Consider the following 17,124-nt stretch of genomic DNA (forward strand, 5'->3'; position numbering starts at 1 on the left):
TACTGGAGTGGGTTGCCATTTCCTTCTCACCTGGTTTTCTTACCCTGGAATTAAAGCTATTCTTTTACTGCTTCAGGCCCTCAACCTTTTGATATTTCCACTTGACTTTTTTTTTCCCCCTTTAACCCCATTCTCTTCTCTCTTTTTTTTTTTTTTCAAAAGATTTGTTTATTTTTTGGCTGTGGTAAGTCTTTGTTGCTGTGCATAAGCTCTCTCTAGTTGAGGTAAGTGGGGCTACTCTAGTTGTGGTCCCTGGGTTTATTGTGGTGGCTTCTCTTGTTGTGGAGCACAGGCACTAGAAGTGCTGGCTCAGTAGTTGTGTTGCACAGGCTTAGTTGAGCCATGCCATGTGGAATTTTCCTGGACCAGGGATCAAACCTGTCCCTTGCATTGCAAGGCAGATTCTTAACCACTGGAACACCAGGGAAACTCCCCATTCTCTTCTTGACCAGTGCGTTCCCTGTTGTCAACTAAAACTCTTCTCATTCATGACCTTCAGCTCTTTAGATGGTAAACTCCCAATCCTGAATCAATTGCACAACGATTCCGCACACCATCACCACCTATGTTGGATTGGCATGCAGAGCACAGTGTAAAATATGCTAGAAAGATACGGAGTTGGAGCCGGGGGTTGTGCAATGGAGGGGGCATCTGTTAGAAAAATCTAGTGGATTCAGCTACAGTTTGACCTCAGTACCATTGAGCACTTCTTATTTGATCAGCACCCTCTGTTATTCTCAGATTTCTTTAGACTTTCACCAGCTGGTGTCAACTACTTACCTACCCATAACCCCAGTAGATAACCTCACCCAATTCACAGGGGGAGTGCAGTTCACAAAATAAGAGCTCCTTCCCATTCCCACTGTGAACCCCCCAAAGGAATCTGTACATATCTATCCTATAGCCTTATGCTCTCACTCCCATCCCAGAAGAACTGAGAGATCCTTTTTCCAGTTCAATCCCACCTCTGCTTAGGATCCCACTTCACCCCATCTCAGATCAGCCTCCTTCAGCCACTTCCTTGACATTTATACTTTGAAGTAGTCAGCCTTGGTTAGTCTGCTTCCCCTTTCTGAGAAACACCCCAACTCAACATTCCCTCTTGTTACCACCCAATTGTTTCTTTCACTTCGTAGTTAAGCTTAAAATAATTGTGGCTCCTTTTCCTCAGCTTTATAACCTGATTCATCTGATTGCGTGGCTTTTGATGCTGCAGGCCAGTCTCATTGCCTGTGACATTCTTCTTATCTTCCCTCCCATGTCTCTGCTCTTCCTGGATTCCTTGTTGGATTAAGCAGAGTCACCATCAACCTAGTCAGTCACCCAAGATGAAATCCAGCCGTCATCTAGACTTCCCATTATCTCCCATGGCCAATCAGTCACCAGTGGATTCTACCCATTAAACATTGGTCATATTCATCCCTTTTCATTCCCACGGCAACCAAACCATTCCAGGCTGCTACCCTCCCTCCTTGAGCCTTAGAGTGAACCTTGTCTCTTGATCACAAATTCATACCCCTTTCTCTCCTTTGTGCCACTTTGTGTGTGTGTTAGTCGCTCAATCTAACTCTTTGCAACCCCATGGACTGTAGCCCAGGGGCTCCTCTGTCCATGGAATTCTTCTAGCAAGAATAGTGGAGTGGGTTGCCATTTCCTTCTCCAAGAGGATCTTCCCAACCCAGGGATCGAACCTGGGTATCCTACACTGTAAGCAGATTCTTTACCATCTGCACTTCTAGTTTGTATTTCTTCCTTTTTTGACTAAATTTCTAAAACTATAAAAGTAATACATACACATTGGAGAAATTCTGGCCAATACAGAAAAGTGTAAAGAGAAAAAAATAAAGATCACTTAAAAATTTACCAGCCAGAGGTAAACACTGTTATCTTGTTGTTTAGATGCTAAGTCATGTCCGACTCTTGCAACCCCAAGGACTGGGCTTCTCTGTACATGGGATTTCCCAGGCAAGAATAATGGAGTGGGTTGCCATTTCTTCCTCCAGGGGCACTTTCCCACCCAGGGATCGAACCCTGGTCTGCATTGGCAGGAAGATTCTTTAACACTGAGTCACTAAAGTGAAAGTGAAAGTGAAGTCGCTCAGTTGCGTCCGACTCTGTGCGACCCCAGAGACGGCAGCTCACCAGGCTCCCCCGTCCCTGGGATTCTCCAGGACAGAACACGAGTGGGTTGCCATTTCCTTCTCCAATGCATGATAGGGAAAAGTGAAAAGTGAAAGTGAAGTTGCTCAGTCATGTCCACTTTTAGTGACTCCACAGACTGCAGCCTACCAGGCTCCTCCGTCCATGAGATTTTCCAGGCAAGAGTACTGGAGTGGGGTGCCATTGCCTTCTCCAAACACTGAGTCACTAGGGAAGCCTAAACATTGTTTTATACATATATATGTTTTTGGCCACACGTCATGTGAGAATTTTAGTTCTCCGACCAGGGATAGAGTCTGCACTCCCTGCATTGGAAACGTGGAGTCTTAACCTTGGACCACAAGGGAAGTCCCAATTTTGTTGTATTATGATATATTTTCTTACTAGAGCTATAGTTCAGAGTCACAGATGGATCATATATTACTGCTTATTGTTGCTGTGGTCACTAAGTCATGGGTCTGACTCTTTGAGACCCCCCATGGACTGTAGCTCACCAGGTTCCTCTGTCCATGGGATTTCCCAGGCAAGAATATTGGAGTAAGTTGCCATTTTCTCCTCCAGGGAATCCTCTCACCCAGGGATTGAACCTGTCTCCTGCATTGGCAGGCGGATTCTTTACTGCTGGGCTACTGGGGAAGCCGTTCCACAGCTTCAGTTCAGTCCAGTCACTCAGCCGACCCCATGGACTGCAGCACACCAGACTTCCGTGTTCATCGCCAGCTCGTGGAGTTTACTCAAACTCAGGTCCGTTGGTCGGTGATGCCATCCAGCCATCTCATCTTCTGTCGTGCTCTTCTCCTCCTGCCTTCAATCTTTCCCAGCATCAGGGTCTTTTCCATTGAGTCAGTTCTTCGCATCAGGTGGCCAAAGTATTGGAGTTTCAGCTTCAGCATCAGTCCTTCCAGTGAATATTCAGGACTGATTTCCTTTACGATTGACTGATTGTGTCTCCTAGTCCAAGGGATTCTCAAGAGTCTTCTCCAACACCACAGTTCAAAAGCATCAATTCTGTGCTCAGCTTTCTTTATAGTCTAACTCTCCCATCCATACATGGCTATTGGAAAAACCATAGCTTTGACCAGACGGACCTTTGTTTACAAAGTAATGTCTCTGCTTTTTAATATGCTGTCTAAGTTGGTCATAACTTATCTTCCAAGGAGCAAGCATCTTTTAATTTCATTCCACAGCTTAGAGCCCTTCAAATGGTTTACCTTCAATGTCCTCATCTCTTAAAATCACTCAAATTCCTACCAAGGTATAAGTCCTGACAGGGTCTGCCTCCACTATATAATTCATGTTAGACAGATTGAAAGCATACCACAAGTATATTTCTAGCTGCTTTGAGTTTGGATAAACCATAATTTATTTAGGTTGTCCTCAATCTGTCTGCAGAGAAGTCTCCTTTCTTTCCTGTCCCTGGAATGTCTGTACCTCATTCTTCTCGGAACAGCATTAACCTAAAGTCATCTCCTTAGGGAATCCTTTCCTGACCACTTTATCTGATATAAGGTCCTCCCCCAACCACAGGTTTTTTTTTTTAAGTCTTGTTTATTTTATTAATAGAAATTCACGTACATTATTACTACCATTCCAAAACAGGATTTCAAAGAGCTGTAGAGTTTTGTCCAATCTTTGGTACAGCAATCCCACTTGAACCCACTTGGTCTCTTTAAATCATGATTGATACATGCAAAGATTTTAGATACAAGGACATTTATCACAATGTTCTTTTGGATATTTAAGATTGAAGACAACCTAAATAAATTATGGTTTATCCAAACTCAAAGCAGCTAGAAATATATTTGTGGTATGTTTTCAATAAGAAAATCAGACTTCAAATATACACTGATCCTCTTCTAAATGATGTATTTATAGCACGATGTCATTTTTGTTTTCTAGTAAAGCAAATACATAAAGACTGGATGGATAATATAAATTATTTATGTTATTTGTTCAATTTATACATCTTTATTGGGATTCTTCTGTGTCTACTAAGGATACAAGGATGAAAAAGAAAATCATGTCCTTATTCTCAAGGCCTTTACATTCTAGTGAAAGAATTGAATTGCCATTGTGCTAAGTGTTCAGAGTGTCTTTAGAGTTTATGGCGTGGTTAAGAAGGGCCTTTTCCACTGAGTTTTGAAATTTTCTAAAGTGAACATGTACTGGTTTTGGAATCAGAAGGGCCCTTTTGCCTCTTGCCCTTTTGTTTGTTTGTTTCTTTTCTTTTATGTTTAAGGAAGCTTCTCACTGAAATAAATGGGAGGGACTTTCTTGATGGTCCAGTGGCTAAGACTCTACTCCCAATGCAGGGGGCCTTGGTTTGATCCCTGGTCAGGGAACTAGATCCCACAAGCCACAACTAAGAATTTACATGCTGCAACTAAGACCTGGCACAGTCAAATAAATAAAATATTTTAAAAAGAAAGAAATGGGAACTAGAAGGTGATAAGTGGAGGGGTCCGGAGTGAAAGGGGCAGTTCTTATGGTTTGGGGAATGGGGGAGACTCCAGTGTGTTTAGAGGCTTGGGAATAGGATGTAGACGTGTGAGTGTGTGTTCCTGTCTGTGCCTAAGTGGGAGAGAGGAGGAGCCCAGGTGAAGAACTAAAATCAGTTTAGGTAGAGCTGTGTCTCTTGGCCTTCATTTTCTCAAAATCAAAGGTAAAGTTAAAGGTAACATCACACCATTTTGTGCCTCTGTGCCGAGTAAGTTTCTACTTCTTCCTCGTTTAAAAATCAGGCAAAGAGGAAGTTCCCTGATGGCCTACTGATTAGGATTCGGCAATTTCACTGCCCCCGGTTCAATTCCTGGTGGAGGAACCGAGATCTCACAAGCTGCACCCTGCTGTGCAGCTAAAAACAACAGTAGACCCCTGCCCTTGTGAACTATTTCCTGTCCCCTTCCTTCAGGCGTGCTAGGGCCACTTTCAGTAAAATCACTTTTGTTTGTGTGGGGGTGGTGGTGGGGGGAGTGGGGGGTGAACACTTGCTCAGATCTACTGGATTAGAATTTCTGAGTGGTAGGGACCAAGGGTCTGAATTTGAAAGAACACCCACCAGGATCCTGGCCATCACGCACAGTTGGAGACTAGCCCCACAAAGTGCTCCCAATTCATTTTGTAATTCTCCATGATTACAATGAAACTATTCCCTTTTACCAGCTTGACACCCTTGGGAGGGAGTGAGCACAGCCCTGCACTTGGCCACCCCGGAGAGTTTTGGGTGCTAATTTGTGAAATGACTGATATGTCCAAAACAAGCCCATGTATCCTGATCCCCAGGTCCACACTTGCTCCTCTCACATCATGGTTTATCCCCACAGACCACTGAATTCTTCATGAGAACCTTTCTGCTTCAACTTTGCCAAAAAATCATATGCTAACTAAAAACCTCACGAACTCACCTAGGAAGATCTTGGGAAGAATGGGACTTAAAGAGAATGAGTAGCTGTAAGGAAAGTCAGAGAATGTGACCCTTTGAAAGCAAAGTGAGTGCAATCCACACCAAATGGATGAGTCAGCCCCTGCCTGCCGGAAGCTGGGCCTCTCAAGAGTGTCACCTGTCTCCCCCCACACCCATCAAGGAGTTAAAACAAGCTCTGGAAAAGAGCTCTGGAATGTAACAGTTAATAAGGTGAATGCTCAGCAGGCAATGAGTCATAACAAAAGGCTTGTGAGGAATCCAGAAGAGGGGTGACCACAAGGTTAGAAATTATAGTGTGTCTCCCACACTGTCCAAGGACAAAGATGCTCTGATTGGTCAGAGCTGTTCATTTAGAGAATTGTTCAAAGGACAGCCAATTCATCTTAGGAGAAATGGGTGTATATTCTGATAACAGCTCATCCACTTTCTTTTATACAAGTCTTTATGGAGCACCTCCCATGGGTCAGGGACTATACCAGCTGCTGGAGAGGTAAAGGTGGGCAACACAAGCATAGTACCTGCCCTTGAAGAGTCTCAGCATCATTTTCACTCACTCAGTTCCCAGCCTGTAATTAGGAACGCTTTGTGGACTGGCCTGGTAAGGTGAGAGGACTCTGAGCAAATGATCAGAGCCAATTATTTTGCAATTAGGCCTCCTGTTCTCACATTAATAACATTCTAGTTTTGAGCCACTTATGACTCAGATGAGGGACAGGGAGGCCTGGCATGCTCAAGTACACAGGGTCACAGAGAGTTGGACACGACTGGGCGACTGAACAACAACAACAATGACTCAGATGAGTGTAAAATAGCCAGTTCTTCAGAGTTTGATTTCCTCTGGACCTGTGGATATGCTGGACAAATATCCCTGGCCTGGTAAGCCCTGTGATGGCCAGCAGCCTGGCTTTAGTAGCCCTCAGTTCCCGCACAGCCTCAGCCCCACCCCCAGCACCGCTAGGACTGCCTGTGTACTTTCCTGCCCCAGTGGCCCACTGAGAGGTTGTTGGGAGGATTTTTTAATTCCTGGGTGTCTTGAATTCCAAAACGATGAGCGAGCAGAAAGCACTGCTTGCTGCCCACCCCACCCCCCAGCGGCCCCGGGTTGATTTAAAAGGCAAAGGGAGAAGGACCAACTATTTGTTGTTGTTGTTGTTCAGTTGCTAAGTCATGTCTGATTCTTTGTGACTACATGGACTGTACCCCGCCAGGCTCCTCTGTCTATGGGGTTCTCCAGGCAAGAGTACTGGAATGGGCTGCCATTTCCTCCTCCAGGGGGATCTTCATGGATCAGGGACTGAACCTGTGTCTCCTGCACTGGCCGGCAAATTCTTTACCACTGAGTCACCAGGGAAGCCTAGAACCAGCTGATATTCAGTGAAGAATGAATGTAATAGGAATGACTTTGAACTGGCCACACCTGTGACATTGAGGGCAGCTCCCAGATTCTTAGTTGCCTTGAGAGAAACCCTGAGAGCCCAAACCAGGATCTTTAGCTGCTGGTAATTCCTAAAAACAGTTTCATAGACCTGGCTCTGAGAAACATTCACTCAAAGACAGATCCAGATTTTGGAGCCTGAGGCCTGCCTGTTTCTGTGGGGTGACTCCTAAGAAAGAAATACAAAATTAGACACAAGGTCTTAGGGAGCCAGGGACCCTGAAGCATAAGGCTGGATAGTTTCATGGTAAACCACCTACATGTTCATGCTAGAATATAAAAATATTGGGTGTTTCTGATCCCAAAGAATTGGAAGACTCTAGGGATGCTTAGCGGAGAAGGCAATGGCACCCCACTCCAGTAATTTTGCCTGGAAAATCCCGTGGGCAGAGAAGCCTGGTAGGCTGCAGTCCATGGGGTCGCTAAGAGTCAGACATGACTGAGTGACTTCACTTTCTCTTTTCACTTTCATGCATTGGAGAAGGAAATGGCAACCCACTCCAGTTTCTTGCCTGGAGAATCCCAGGGACGGGAGAACCTGGTGGAAGCCCAGGATGAAAGTGACTTAAGTATTTTACCTCCTTGATCTTATTGATAAATCACACTTCCCTTTCTTCATACTCACATCTAGTTATAGATTCAAATGCTAGGCTCTTTGATACTCAAGGACAGAAATCACCTCCCATTCATCATTGAATCCCTAGTACTTCACAAATTTTTTGTTGTTTTTCAGTCACTGAGCCATGTCCGACTCTTTGCGACCCTGTGGACTGCAGCCCACCCGGCTTCTCTGTCCTCCACTATCTCCCAGAGTTTGCTCAAATTCATGTCCATTGAATTGGTGATGCTATCCAACCATCTCATCCCTTGTCGTCCCCTTCTCCTCCTGTCCTCAATCTTTCCCAGCATCAGTGTCTTTCCCAATGCATTGGCTCTTGGCATCAGGTGGCCAAAGTATTGGAGTTTCAGCTTCAGCATCAGTCCTTCCAGTGAATATTCAGGACTGATTTCCTTTAGGATTGACTGGTTTGATCTCCTTGCAGTCCAGGGAACTCTCACAAACAGCATAAAGCAAAATACCTATTGAAGGATGAATGGATGAATGAATGACTGAGTGAATGAAGTCTCTCAGGCACAAAGAAATGACAAGTCCTGTTTATCCCCTACCCGTTCTTTCTTGACTGCCTCTAGGTGGCATGGGATGAGAACCTGGGCTCTAGAGTTGAACTTGACCTTGAATCCTAATTTTGCCATACCAGCCTTGGGCATCTCTCAGCCTCAGTTTCCTTCTATATTTTATAATGGAGCCAATAATCCCTCTCTGCAAGTTTGGGAGAATCAGCAATAATGTTTGAAAACTGCCTGCTGCATGGTGGGTCTCAGTGCTAGCTGTCCTCTTATTACTTTAGGTTAAGCCTAGGCAAACAGTGGCCCACAGGCCAAATATGTCCCCAGCTCCTTATTTTTGGCTTCCATGGTGGCTCAGCTGGTCAAGAATCTGCCTGCAATGTGGGAGATCTGGGTTTCATCCCTGGGTTAGGAGGATCCCCTGGAGAAGGGAAAGGCTATCCACTCCAGTATTCTGGCCTGGAGAATTCCCTGGACTCTGTAGTCCACAGGGTCACAAAGAGTTGGACATGACTGAGTGACTTTCACTTCACTTTCTTTTTTGTAAATAAAGATTTATTGAAACATGGCCGTGTGTCCGTGTGTGTGTATGTGTGCATGCACGCTTAGTCGTGTCCAATGCTCTGAGGCCCCACTGGACTGTAGCCCATCAGCTCCCCCGTCCATGGGACTTTCCAGGCAGAATACAGGAGTGGGTTGCCATTTCCTCCTCCAGGGGACCTTTCCAGCCCTCTCTTCTGTTTCCAGCACTGGCAGCTGGATCCTTTGCCACTAGCACCACCTAAGAAACCCATGGCCATCTGTATTTGTTACATATTGTCTCTGGTGGGTTTTGTGCTACCATGGAAGAGCTGAGTAGTGCTGACAGAGACTGCATGGTAAACAAAGCTTAAAATGTTGTCATGTAATCTAGGCCTTCATCACTTTACTCTAAACTTGTGCTTTACAAAAAATATCTTCACGAACAAGGTAATCATGATGGTGTGATCATTCACCTAGAGCCAGACATCCTGGAATGTGAAGTCAAGTGGGCCTTAGAAAGCATCACTACGAACAAAGCTAGTGGAAGTAATGGAATTCGAGTGGAGCTATTTCACATCCTGAAAGATGATGCTGTGAAAGTGCTGCACTCAATATGCCAGCAAATTTGGGAAACTCAGCAGTGGCCACAGGACTGGAAAAGGTCAGTTTTCATTCCAGTCCCAAAGAAAGGCAAAGCCAGAGAATGCTCAAACTACCGCACAATTGCACTCATCTCACACACTAGTAAAGTAATGCTCAAAATTCTCCAAGCCAAGCTTCAGCAATATGTGAACTGTAAACTTCCAGATGTTCAAGCTGGTTTTAGAAAAGGCAGAGGAACAAGAGATCAAATTGCCAACATCCGCTGGATCATGGAAAAAACAAGAGAGATACAGAAAAACATTTATTTCTGCTTTATTGACTATGCCAAAGCCTTAGACTGTGTGGATCACAATAAACTGTGGAAAATTCTGAAAGAGATGGGAATACCAGACCACCTGACCTGCCTCTTGAGAAACCTATATGCAGGTCAGGAAGCAACAGTTAGAACTAGACATGGAAAAACAGACTGGTTCCAAATAGGAAAAGGAGTATGTCAAGGCTGTATATTGTCACTTTGCTTATTTAACGTCTATGCAGAGTATATCATGAGAAACGCTGGGCTGGAAGAAGCACAAGCTGGAATCGAGATTGCCGGGAGAAATATGAATAACCTCAGATATGCAGATGACACCACCCTTATGGCAGAAAGTAAAGAGGAACTAAAAAGGTTCTTGATGAAAGTGAAAGAGGAGAGTGACAAAGTTGGCTTAAAGCTCAACATTCAGAAAACGAAGATCATGGCATCTGTTCCCATCACTTCCTGGGAAATAGATGGGGATACAGTGGAAACAGTGTCAGACTTTATTTTTTGGGGGGCTCCAAAATCACTGCAGATGGTGATTGCAGCCATGAAATTAAAAGATGCTTACTCCTTGGAAGGAAAGTTATGACCAGTCTAGATAGCATATTGAAAAGCAGAGACATTACTTTGCCAACAAAGGTCCATCTAGTCAAGGCTATGGTTTTTCCAGTGGTCATGTATGGATGTGAGAGTTGGACTGTGAAGAAAGCTGAGCACCAAAGAATTGATGCTTTTGAACTGTGGTGTTGGAGAAGACTCTTGAGAGTCCCTTGGACTGCAAGGAGATCCAACCAGTCCATTCTGAAGGAGATCAGTCCTGGATGTTCTTTGGAAGGAATGATGCTGAGGCTGAAACTCCAATACTTTGGCTACCTCATGCGAAGAGTTGACTCATTGGAAAAGACCCTGATGCTGGGAGGGATTGGGGGCAGGAGGAGAAGGGGACGACAGAGGATGAGATGGCTGGATGGCAACACTGACTCGATGGGCGTGAGTCTGGGTGGACTCCGGGAGTTGGTGATGGGCAGGGAGGCCTGGCGTGCTGCGATTCATGGGGTCGCAAAGAGTTGGACACGACTGAGCAACTCAACTAAACTGAACTGAAATCGCTTCAGTAGTGTCTGACTCTTTGCGATCCTATGGAGTACAGCCCTCCAGTCTCTTCTGTCCATGGGGTTTCTCAGGCAAGAATACTGGAGTGGGTAGCCATTTCCTGCTCCAAGGGATCTTCCAGACCCACAGATCAAACCCGTGTCTCCTGCATTGCAGGTGGATTCTTTACTTTCAACTGGCAGTTACCTCCTAACTGGTCTTTGCTCTTCTTCCCACTCTATTCTCTTTCTATTCTGCAGCTGGTTGTTTTCCTAATATATATAATCCTGCTGCTGCTGCTGCTGCTGCTAAGTTGCTGCAGTCGTGTCCGACTCTGTGCGACCCCACAGATGCAGCCCACCAGGCTCCCCCATTCCTGGGATTCTCCAGGCAAGGACACTGGAGTGGGTTGCCATTTCCTTCTCCAATGCATGAAAGTGAAAAGTGAAAGTCAAGTCGCTCAGTCGTGTCCTACTTAGCAACCCCATGGACTGCAGCCTACCAGGCTTCTCCGTCCATGGGATTTTCCAGGCAAGAGTACTGGAGTGGGGTGCCATTGCCTTCTCCGATATATATCCTACTAAGGTTTAACTCAGTAAAACCTCTGTTGGAGCCTCATTTTCTGCAACTTCTTAGTGTATTTTTAAAGTTTGTTGCCATCTGGCCACTATGTTTCCCTGCAGCCTCTCTCTCCCTACTTCCTTTCTGTGTCCTATACAACAGCCACATCACACCTCAGTGGCTTGTGTAGCTCTGTGATTCTACACCCCACCCACCTCCAAAATGTCCCTTTCTCTGTTTTCTGCTGCTCCTTGTCTTCATCTTACCAAGCATCTCTGTGAAACCTGTCCTGATGTCCTTTCTCTGTACTCTTAGATCAATCAAGAAAAGGTTATACTGCAGTAACAAACCCCCAAATCTCAGTGACTGAAACCTACAAAAACCAAATTTTAACAAAGAATAACAAGTATACAAAAGTCCCACTCCTGAAGTGCTTGACAAATATCTATGATTTTTTTCTCCTCCCAAGAATAGAAAAAAAAAAAAAAAAACCTAACCTTTTTTTTTCTCCCCTGTATAATGATCCTATTAATAGATGCTTGTCATTTTGCCTAAAACAAAGGCCCTTGTAGAGGTTGTAGTTGATAAAAATTGTAAAAAGGAAATTTCGTTTAAGGAAGAAAGAATGGAAAGTCTGGATAGATGAAATGTAACTAAAGAGTTGGGCTTCCCGCTAGCTCAGTGGTAAGAATCCACCTGCCAATGCAGGAGACACAGGTTTGAAGGTTTGATTCCAGGTTTGGGAAGATCTCCTGTAGAAGAAAGTGGCAATCCACTCCAGTATTCTTGCCTGAGAAATCCCATGCACAGAGGAGCCTGAGGGGCTACAATCTATGGGGTCACAAAGAGTCAGATATGACTTAGTGATTAAACAGCAACAACAAACTAGAGTCACGACTAGCACCACTTTGGGCTACAGTAATAGCTCAGTAAGCATAGCGTGTGGGATCATAGTTCCCCACCCAGGCATTGAAGCTTCCCCCGCTGCATTGGCAGCGCAGAGTCTTAACCACCAGACTGCCAGGAAAGTTCCTCGCATCCAGCTCTTGAGCCAGTCCTTCCCAAGGCCAGGTCATGGGGTTGAAAGAGGAGGGAGGGAGGACCCAGTCTATGTCAACCAGCGTGTGGGGTGCTGTCATCAGGATTCTCTTCCCAGGGGGCAGAAAACCAAATCTGAGCTGCTCCAAGGGTCATAGGAGAATTTCTCCAGGACTCTCTCCTCTCTCCGTTCAGAATGTCCTTGTCCTTGTCTTGCTCTCTGATACTTGGTTTCTGCCTTGTCCCTTCCTGCTATGCAGCCCACAGGGCACACCTTCATTCTGGGGAGCACATTAGGAGCTGGGTTGTTCCCTGAGCTCTCTTGTTGCTGTTTGCCATGCCTTTGTTTAATAATCTGGCCCCAGGAGTCTCTGGCCCAGGGCCACCCACTGTGCCTATGTGTTCCTGAAATCACTTCTTGCACTCTCCACGATCCCCCATCCTTGGGCTTGGCCTTTTTTAAGGTGTTACTGTTCCGTCTTGCTCTCTCCTGTGTTTTCCCTTTGGACTCTGAACACCACATTTGGTTCCTGCCCTTGTTCTTCCAGGCAGCGCCACGTCAGAACTCATGAGAAAGCCAGGCTTGGAAATCCATACTGGCCTCATCTCTGATCTACATCCAGATCTGTGCCTCATCCTGCCCCTCCCCCCAATACCCCTAGACCCTAGTCTTACTCCGTATGCAGCCCTAAGAACTCTTGATGTAGAACTGGATTAAACTTACCATGCTGGGGGACTGGCCTGGTGGTCAAGTAGCTAAGACTCAGTGCTCCCAATACTGAGGGCCCAGCTTCAATTCCTGCTCAGGGAATTAGATCTCACATGCCACAACTAAGGCCCAGTATACCTGTGCATGGTAAGTTACCTCAGTTGTGTCCGACTCTTTGAGACCCTATGGACTGTAGCTCAGCAGTGTCCTATGTCCATGGGATTTCCCAGGCAAGACTACTCAAGCCGGTTGCCATGCCCTCTTCCAGGGGATCTTCCTGACCCAGAGATTGAACCCACGTCTCTTATGTCTCCTGCATTTGCAGGCTGGTTCTTTACCACTAGCGCCACCTGGGAAGCCCCAAGATCCAGTATAGTCAAATAAATAAATATGAATATTTATTTTAAAACATAAATAAATGCAAAAAGGCAAAATGGCTGTCTGAGGAGGCCTTACAAATAGCTGAGAAAAGAAGAGACGCAAAAGGAGAAGGAGAAAAGGAAAGATATGCCTATCTGAATGCAAAGTTCCAAAGAGTAGCAAGGAGAAATAAGACAGCCTTCCTGAGTGAACAATGCAAAGAAGTAGAAGAAAACAATAGAATGGGAAGGACTAGAGCTCTCATCAAGAAAATTAGAGCTACCAAGGGAACATTTCATGCAAAGGTGGGCACAATAAAGGACAGAAACGGTATGGACCTAACAGAAGCAGAAGATATTAAGAAGAGGTAGCAAGAATACACAGAACTACACAAAAAGGATCTTAATGACTCAGAAAACCATGATGGTATGATCACTCACCTAGAGCCGGGTATCTTGGAGTATGAAGTCAAGTGGGCCTTAGCAAGCATCACTATGAACAAAGCTAGTGGAGGTGATGGAATTCCAGCTGAGCTATTTCAAATCCTAAATATGAACGCCAGCCTGCAGCACTCCAAGCTTCTCTGCCCTTCGCTATTTCCTGGAGTTTGCTCAGACTCCTGTTAATTATGATTAACAGTGATGTTACCTAACCATCTAACCAGGTTGTTGTTATTATCATCATATAATTAAACTAGGCATGGCTTGGCCCCAGAAGAGGAAGACCTACATGGCAGTTAATAATCCTGGAACTTCCTTGGTAGTCCAGTGGTTAAGAATCCACCTTCCAATACAGGGGACATGGGTTCAATTTCTGGTTAGGGAGTTAAGATCCCACATGCCATAACTGGAGAGAAGCCTGCCCACTGCAGCAAAGATCCCACGTGCCCCCCAAAATAAATTAATCAATTAAAAATATAATAATCTGGGCTTCCCTGGTGGCTCAATGGTAAAGAATCTGCCTGCCAATGCAGGAGACATGGGTTTGATTTCTGATCTGGGAAGATCCAACATGCCTTGAAGCAACTAAGTTCGTGCACCACAACTATTGAACCTGTGCTCTAGAGCCCAGGAGCTGCACCACCTGAAGGCCATGTGCCATAGAGTCCGTGTTTTGCAACAAGAGAAGCCACTGCAATGAGATGCTTGTGCACTGCAGCTGGGGAGTAGCCCCTGCTTACAGAAACTAGAGAAAAGTCTGATGCAGCAATGATGACTCAGCACAGCCAAAAAAAAAATAGTCTTATTGTGGGAGCTCCCTGGCAGTCCAGTGGTTAGGACTCAGAGTTTTCATTGTTGGGGCCCAAGGTTCGGTCCCTGGTCAGGGAAATAAGATCTTCAAGCGTTGCATCTCAGCCAAAAAAAGCCTACTGTCCAGGTAGTTGGACATCCCCTTACCCCCGCCATGTTGCCTCAGACTCTGTTCTGTGCATTTGGATTGTAGGACTCACCTTGACCTTTCACAAACCAAGTGCTCTCTCTTGGTCTGTTTCTTCCGCTTTGCTCCCAGCTTGTAATGAATGACGCTTTTATCCAATCCTGTGCCCCTATGAAGTCATCTCTCCTCTTCCTCACTACAGACGATCCTTCGTCTGGACGAAGACTGAAGGTTAATTGTCTTTCCCCTAATGACCTTGGACAGCGTGAGGAGCTGGTGACTTGGAGAGCGCCTAACATCCCCTGGCATCTTTCACTATAAATAGACTGTGGGCAAGAGTTGTCTCTTAGGCAGGAATCTGGACTCCAGTGAACATGGGCCTTGAAATAGGAAAACAGGAGGAATGGGTTTCGGGTTGTCAGGAGTTGCTGAGGCATTGCTGACAGATTCCAGGAATGGAGAAAGACCGCTATGGAGGCCACATGGCCACTGGATGTGAGCTGGGAATAACTGAGAAGGAGGAGGAACTTTTCCTGTGGTCCAGTGGTTAAGACTCAGTGCTTCTAATGCAGGGGTGCAGGTTCAAAAACAGAAAGAGAGAAGGAGGAGATGCTTCACCAAAGGGAAGAGCAAGCCTGAAAGAGAACACATGCATTTTCCTCAGGACCTGGTTCTGTGCCTGGACCACAAGAGCGATGCAGAATGGATGGATGAATGGGTTCAAGGGAGAGAAGGAAAGATAAATACAAAAGAACATAGGCAACAAATAAGATAAGTAAATGAGTCATAGCAAGATCTGGCTTCCAGTACCCTGGGACCTTCCTTCCTTGCCTCCCTCCTCCTCTCCATCTCCCTCGCCCCCCTCAATCTCTCTCTTAATCTCTCTTTTTTTTTTAATTGACCTTGTTCATATGCTAGAATCCTGTTTATTTATTTATTTTTTAAATTTGTTTTGGCTATGCCATGTGGCATGTGGGATCTTAGTTCCTTGATCAGGGAACAGACCCAGGCTCCCTGGATTGGAAGCACACAGTCTTATCCACTGGGCTGCCAGGGAAGCCCCTCTGTCTCTTTCTTTAATGAGGTTATTTCCCATCCTGGAGTGGCTCTAACTTTTGTCCCCACTAGAGTGGCAGCCTGGCTGAGTAGGGCGGTGTGTACAGGAAGAAAGCCAGAGGGCTGGGTCTGATGTGTGTGTCGTGGGGCCCACAGGAGGGAGAACCACAGGCTGAATCAGGCCCCTTTAGTAGCAGGGCTGAGCACAGAGCTTGGTTTCATAAAGGAACTGGCAGGATTAGCTGGACTGAAGGTTCAGGTGGAATGTACCAAAATTCTCTCTTGCACAGGGAGATCTTTGGCATGAACAGTTACGACGAATCCACAATGTAGTCTATTGATATAACAATGTGTAGCTGTTAAGATATTTCCTTCACATACCAAGAAGTTTACCATTTTAAAGGGTGAACCTACTAGTTTTTACTTATTCACAGAATTGTGCAACCATCTCCACTATCTAATTCTAGAATAGTTCATCACCCTGAGTCTATTAGCAGTCACTCTAAATTCCCGCTCTCCTCAGTCCTTGCTGCTGCTGCTGCTAAGTCGCTTCAGTCGTGTCCGACTCTCTGCGACCCCATAGATGGCAGCCCACCAGGCTCCCCCGTCCCTGGGATTCTCTAGGCAAGAACACTGGAGTGGGTTGCCGTTTCCTTCTCCAATGCATGAAAGTGAAGAGTGAAAGTCAAGTCGCTCAGTCGTGTCCTACTTAGCAACCCCATGGACTGCAGCCTACTAGGCTCCTCCATCCATGGGATTTTCCAGGCAAGAGTCCTGGAGTGGGGTGCCATTACCTTCTCCTCCTTAGCCCCTGGATACCGGTAATTTACTTCCAGTCCCTGGATTTGCCTGTTCTGGACATTTCATAAAAATTGAATCATACAATATGTGTGGGGCCTTTTGTGTCTGTTCTTTCATTTAGCACAGTGTTTTCAAGTCTTATCCATGTTGTAGCATTTATCAGGATTTTGTTTCTCTTTATGGCTGAATAATATTCTGTTATGTGGATATATCACATTTTCTTTACCTGTTCACATGTGGTTAGATGTTTGTGTTGCTTCCACCTTTTGGCTACTTGAATAATGCTACTATGAACTTTTGTGTACAAGTTGTTGTGTGGACACATTTTTATGTGTCTTGAGTATATACCCAGAAGTAGGCTTTCTAGGTCATTTATGGTAGGTAGTTCTAGGTTTATCTTTTTGGGGAACTACCAAACTGTTTTCCACAGTGGCTGCACAATTTAATGTTCCTGTCATCAGTATATGAGGGTTTCAGTGTCCACACATTCTTACCAACACTTGTCATTGTGCATCTTTTTACTAGAGTTATCCTAGTAAGTGTAAAGCTATACCTCA

Source organism: Oryx dammah, unplaced genomic scaffold, assembly GCF_014754425.2.
Source record: "Oryx dammah isolate SB20612 unplaced genomic scaffold, SCBI_Odam_1.1 HiC_scaffold_25, whole genome shotgun sequence".
Taxonomy (NCBI): domain Eukaryota; kingdom Metazoa; phylum Chordata; class Mammalia; order Artiodactyla; family Bovidae; genus Oryx; species Oryx dammah.